Source organism: Rana temporaria, chromosome 8, assembly GCF_905171775.1.
Source record: "Rana temporaria chromosome 8, aRanTem1.1, whole genome shotgun sequence".
NCBI classification, from domain to species: domain Eukaryota; kingdom Metazoa; phylum Chordata; class Amphibia; order Anura; family Ranidae; genus Rana; species Rana temporaria.
This window is the reverse complement of record NC_053496.1, coordinates 187,819,662-187,826,097: the sequence shown is the minus strand read 5'-3', so window position 1 is coordinate 187,826,097 and position 6,436 is coordinate 187,819,662.

The window sequence follows — 6,436 nt, the reverse complement described above, 5'->3', positions numbered from 1 at the left end:
GATATACACCTCAGATATACTCCATGGCTGATCTTCATCATGTAAGAAACACTTCATAAGGAGATCAGAGATCACCAAAGACATGGATGAAGTGTTGTACCGTGTCGGCCATTGATAGCAGGAGAAAAATAAAAATGGAGTCATCACCTCATTGGCTGAGTACATTTTGTGGTGAAAACTCTTGCGAGAGGTCTGTTTTCTCAAGTCGTCTTCCGGGACGAAACACCTTAGCCCAACACTTAAAAGGCTTTTTAAAATAAAAATTGAATCATTACCTCTCATTGGCTGAGTACATTTTGTGGTATGGAGACTTAGAGGTCTATTATTGTCATGCAAGAGGTCTGTTTTCTCAAGTTGTCATCCAGGACGAAACACGTTAATCCCACCACTTAAAAAGTGGTCATCTAGGCCTTTTAAAATAAAAATGAACTCATTGGCTGAGTACATTTTGTCGTGTTGAGACTGATGCCTCGTACACACGACCATTTTTCCCGGCAGGAAAAAAAAACAAAGTTTTCCCCGATGTGATTCCTCTCCAGCCTGACTTGCATACACACGTTCATGCAAAAAAAAAACGTACGACCAAAGCGCGGTGACGTACGACGGGACTATAAAGAGGAAGTTCCTTTCAAATGGCGCCACCCTTTGGGCTGCATACTTGATCTGAGCATGCACGTTTTTTCCACCTTGGAAAAGCATACACATGACCGTTTTTCGCAAGGAAAAAAAAGACTGAAGGGAAAAAAAGAGAGCTGGTTTAAATTTTATTTTGCGGGCAGTTTTTTCGTCGAGATAACTGCTAGGGAGCGCACACACGACCGGTTTTCTCGACCAATATAAAAAATGGCAGTTTTCTCATCGCGAAAACCGGTCGTGTGTACGCGCCATTAGAGGTCTATTATGAATAAGAAAACAAATAGTTGATGGAATGTGGCACAGATTTAGCCCAGCCGTGACGAATATTGTCCATATTTTATATAACTCAGTGATTTCCTATGATCGTTGCCTCCATCTTGTGTCCATAATTCTGTATCACAATATTTTTTACAGATGGAGGAATTTCAGGAAAAATACTTCATTATGGCCACTAGATGGAGCTGACAATCATAGGAAATTACTCCGTTGGTTACAATACGGCCAGAATTGATCACATCTGGGCTAAAGGTCGTCGCACTCGTCCAACAAGTCTCTTGGTTCCTGTCATCAGACATTGCTTCCTACAAATCCCGGAGATATTATAGCCATGCACTTATGACTACAGTAGACATCGAAGAACATAATCGACATTTCTTATATCGGTGTCCATGACATGTCGTTTATTCAGGTGGGGACTCAAATATTGGGGAGGGGAGTTTAAGTGCTTGGGGGGGGATGACTTGAATGTCTTCCACCTTTTATTTTTCACTTAAAGTGGAAGTCCACCCTAACACTTAAATTCTCCCCCGCAATCATCAATGTGAGCGAAGTTCAGCTTTATGTCTCAAAATGATCAAATCCCAGTGTAGCACCCTCTACCGTACCGTGGCTAGCATTTGATCTGGGGGCAGGGAGTGGTTAGTGTAGCAGTGGGTGTAACCACCTGTGCTTTAGTTCTGAGGCGCCTCCCCTGCTACCAGGAAGATTGTTCTGGAAGAGGGGCAGGGCCTAAGACTGGATTCAAATGTAGAAAAAAGGAAAAGAAGGGCGCACCGACTGTCAGGGATCGGATGGGAGACTGATTTGATGAGGTCGGCCTCTGTTATATCTCCTGTCCTGGCTCCGCTGAAGGTGAGACAGAGGAAGCCAAAAAGACAAGAGGGACACGAGTGCCTGGAGCAGGAGGTCCCCGGAGAACAGCTTGGCAGGGTTCAGCGGCCTGGAGCAGACTGTGATGAGCTGCGCAGGAACAGGAAACAGCCAGGCAGGTAACCGAGGGTTAACAGCAACCAGGAACATAGACAGGAGCAAGGTCTCAGGGATAGCCAGGTTCGTCAGCAAGCGGGCAGTGAGGTACCAAATCATAGCCAGAGTCAGGAACGGAGCCGGGTCAGGGATGGGCATCAGTACAGGAACAGAACACAGAGCCAAGGTCAAGAGCAAGCCGGGTCAGAATACTGGGAAGACACAGGATCAGAGCAAGATTCAGGAACACAGCTGAAGATCAGTCAGCAAAGCACAAGAGCCCAGACTCCCCTTAAATAGGCTGGCTGGAGCCAAACGGAATTAGGCTTGTACGCGTGCATGCGTGCTCGCGTCTGTGCGCATGCGTGCCCGCAATTGCGAGCTCTGGCGCGCATGCTCGCCTGTGTGCCATTCTATCGCAAAGGCTATGGGCTTGCGCACGTCTGTAACAAAAGATTTGCATTCTGTATTTTGAATCCTTTTTCTTTTGGTATTTTCAGTCGTATGTTCATATGACATCTATAACAAAAGATTTGCATTCCGTTGAATCCAAAATACGAACAGAAAAAAGGAATTCAAAATACAGAATGCAAATCTTTTGTTATAAATGTCGTCATATGAACATACGACTGAAAATATGAACAGAAAAAGGATTCAAACAAAATACAGAATGCAAATCTTTTGTTATAGATGTCATATGAACATACGACTGAAAATATGAACAGAAAAAGGATTCAAACAAAATACAGAATGCAAATCTTTTGTTATAGATGTCATTTTCGTTCTTTTGCCGATTTCGTTTTGTCGGATTGTTCGTTCATATTTGCGGTTGTTCGTTATGCGGCTCATTCGTAATCCCGTGGTTTTCGTATTTTGGTGCTTTAATTTTTTCGTATGTACACATTATTCTGCGGGTACGAAAATTAAGATTTTCGTACGAAAATAACATTCGTACGAACGGGAATGCACATATCTAATATACAGCTCTGTGTATAGAGTGCAGTGGTCAGGAGTATATCATATACAGCTCTGTGTATAGAGTGCAGTGGTCAGGAGTATATCATATACAGCTCTGTGTATAGAGTGCAGTGGTCAGGAGTATATCATATATAACCCAGGCTATTATATAAGCTGTATTAGGGAGTGGATGCATATGCAGTGTATCTAAAAGATAAAATGTCAATTGGAAGTGTATATCACAGTAGTAGATATTGTTTAGCAAATAGTAGGGGGCCTTTGTAAGGGAAATCCGTACTTACAAATCATCTGAGCCGAGGTCCCAAAAGCTGCGAGGCAGAACTTGTTTATTGCTCAAGGAACCCCTAGAACCCTTTGGAGGAACCCTGGCTGAGAAAGGCTGGACTAGGCAGTAATATATTTCTCTCCCCCTTGGTGGGAGTGGAGATGACCCATCTATAAGGATATACAGTACATACACACACAGCACAAGGCCGTGTTCACACTACGAGATGGTTCTCGGGCTGCAGGTCCTCTGAGATCCACAAGGTGGTGATCTTACTTATACCATAGAGATAGGCAAGTCTCTATGGAAGACAGGAAGTGATGTCAGATTTAAAAAGGAAGTGCCGTGAGTCAGGAGGAAGTAGAGAGGAGACATCGCTGGAAGTGGCAGCAGAGGAGGTAATAAGATCTTATTTTCTATTTACACCCAGTAACCCCGTCATGTCCGTCCTCTTCCTCCATAGTCACTGTAACGTCTTTTATTTCCAGCAGATGATGATACACACATATATAGTGTGGAGACCTAGATTAACCCCTTCAGGGTCAGAACATTCCCCCACTTACAGAGCCGGAACATTCTCTTCATTTTGGAGATATGTCACCTTTCCCACCAATCACCTTCTCACCTCATCAGTCTATACTAATGGATTTTACGATAATATGGGATGGGTGTTTTATGTAGAGGTGGATTTATAATACGTATGTTTTAATATTTAACATTTATCACTAAAGTCTGTGAAGGTTCAACACAAGGGATGTGTCTGGATGGTGACTGTATCATTGTGTGTGTCAGGTTCCTATAAGGTGTCAGGATGTCACTGTCTATTTCTCCATGGAGGAGTGGGAGGATTTAGAAGGACACAAGGATCTCTACAAGGACGTCATGATGGACAATCAGCCGCCCCTCACATCACCGGGTAAGAGGAGACTTTATTGTAAAGGAGAGAGCAGTACGGAGGCTCCACCTAGATCCCCCATCATCTGATAAACACATAGAAACAATGTATTCAGTCAGTGTGTGTGTTTCCTACAGATGGATCCAGTAATGGGAACCCACCAGAGAGATGTCCCCGTCCTCTGTATTCCCGGGATTCCACACAGGAAGGTCACACCATCCCCCACCATCATCAGGTAGATGAGGAACAATCACTGATAGTATCATTAGGATCTGTACATTATCTGCATTGTTACCATTGATGTCATTCTTATTCTATATTCAGAGTGGAGACCTGAGAGATCCTAAAGTTGAGGTTAAAGAAGAGATAAAAGAGGAGGATGATGAGGATGGGGTGATGGAGAAAGAACACACCATCCCCCACCATCATCAGGTAGATGAGGAACAATTATTGGTGGTTATGATTTATACACAAACATGTTTATTATAATGAATGTTTTATTCTATATTCAGAGTGGAAACCTCGGGGATGATAATATTGATGTTAAAGAAGAGTATAAAGAGGAGGATGAGGAGTATGGAGTGATGGAGGAGTTTTCAGAAGGACACAAGGATATGATGGAGCCACCTAATACCAGGAACCCACCAGAGAGATGTCCCCGTCCTCTGTATTCCCGGGATTCCACACAGGAAGGTCACACCATCCCCCACTGTTACAAGGTCGGTGGGGCGGAGCATCTAGAACATGGACTGGTGGAGATGATGTGTGGATTTTGTATGAAAGTTTATATCTTACAGATGATATTCTCTCTCATTCTCTTGGTTTAGAGTGGAGATCCAATCGATATAGAATTTGAGGTGAAATCAGAAGAAGAGACGTATGTGAGGGATGATCAGCAGTCTATGGAAGAGGATGGAATAACGGGGACATTTATAGAGGAGGACACTCCTACAGAGATCAGCACAGGTGGGTGATTAACACAGACTGGGATGCCATTCAAGTTAATGTTTGTAGAGGCAGGCGTCCGAAAACTATTGGCAATGTAGTGTAAGTGCACCCTCATCAGCACCCATCAGTGCAACCACATCTCTCCCAGTGTCCTTATCCAAGCAGTTTGTCACCACAGTCACCAGTATGTCGGAAAATAAAAAATTCTAGTGAGGAGGTATACCAAATTCTAAGCTTGAACGAAGAGCGCAGCAGGGAGCTCTGTGTCTGTTTCTGATTACTAAACCCGTTTTAAGCAGTGGGTCTGCTACTGGATCGGAGGATGAAGAAAAGTGTGCCCACCAAACTAATGCCACGTACACACGACCGTTTTTCATGACGTGAAAAAACGGTCGTGTGTGGGCTCCAGAGCATTTTCCGTGATGAGAAAAATGGCCATTAAAAATTTAGAAAATTCGAATTTCTCATCGTTTTTCACGTTGTCGTTTTTCCCGTCGTGAAAAACGGTCGTGTGTAGGCTTTAACGACGGGGGGGGAAACGTGCATGCTCAGAAGCAAGTTATGAGAAGGAAAATTTCCATAATAAGCCCAAAGGGTGGCGCCATTCGAATGGAACTTCCCCTTTTATAGTGCCTTTGTATGCATTGTACGCACCACGCTTTTCTCAAGCATTTTTTATCGCGATCGTGTGTATGCAAGGCAGGCTTGAGAGGAATCACGTCGAGAAAAACATATTTTTTTTTTCATGACATGAATAACGGTCGTGTGTACGCGGCATAAGACATTCTGGCTAAAGAGCAGACTACCACGAGTAGAGCAGTGGCATCCACCAGCACCTCCTAGCCATCCACCATTAGCGCAGTGGCATCCACCAGCACCTCTGTGGTATCCCCCAGAAACTGAGTACCTTTGCAATAAAGCCTAGGTACTAGTGGGGTCTCACCTCAGCCCCAAAGGGTTAGGACCCATACCAGCCTTCCATATGCCCTTCAAAACCCTCTGTGGTTTCCTCATAACTCAGGAGCAGCTAATATCCCCCTTTTACTACCCAGCCAGGTGAACACGGAGAATTTTGCCACCATAGGGCTAGATTCAGTAAGAGTTAGGCCGGCGTATCAGTAGATACGCCGACCTAACTCGGAATCTGCGCCGACCTAAGTTTAAAGCGGATGTGCCATGGGGAAAAAATATTAAAAGCCAGCAGCTACAAATACTGCAGCTGCTGACTTTTAATATTAGGACACTTACCTGTCCTGGAGTCCAGCGCTGATCGCAGCAGAGCACGAGCGATCGCTCGTCTCTCTGCTGCTCCCCCCGCCATCCACGCTGAGGGAACCAGGAAGTGAAGCGCTGCGGCTTCACTGCCCGGTTACCTACAGCACATGCGCGAGTCGCGCTGCGCCCGCCGATTGGCTCACACGCTGTGTGCTGGGAGCCGAGTGTTCCCAGCACACAACGGGCGACAAACG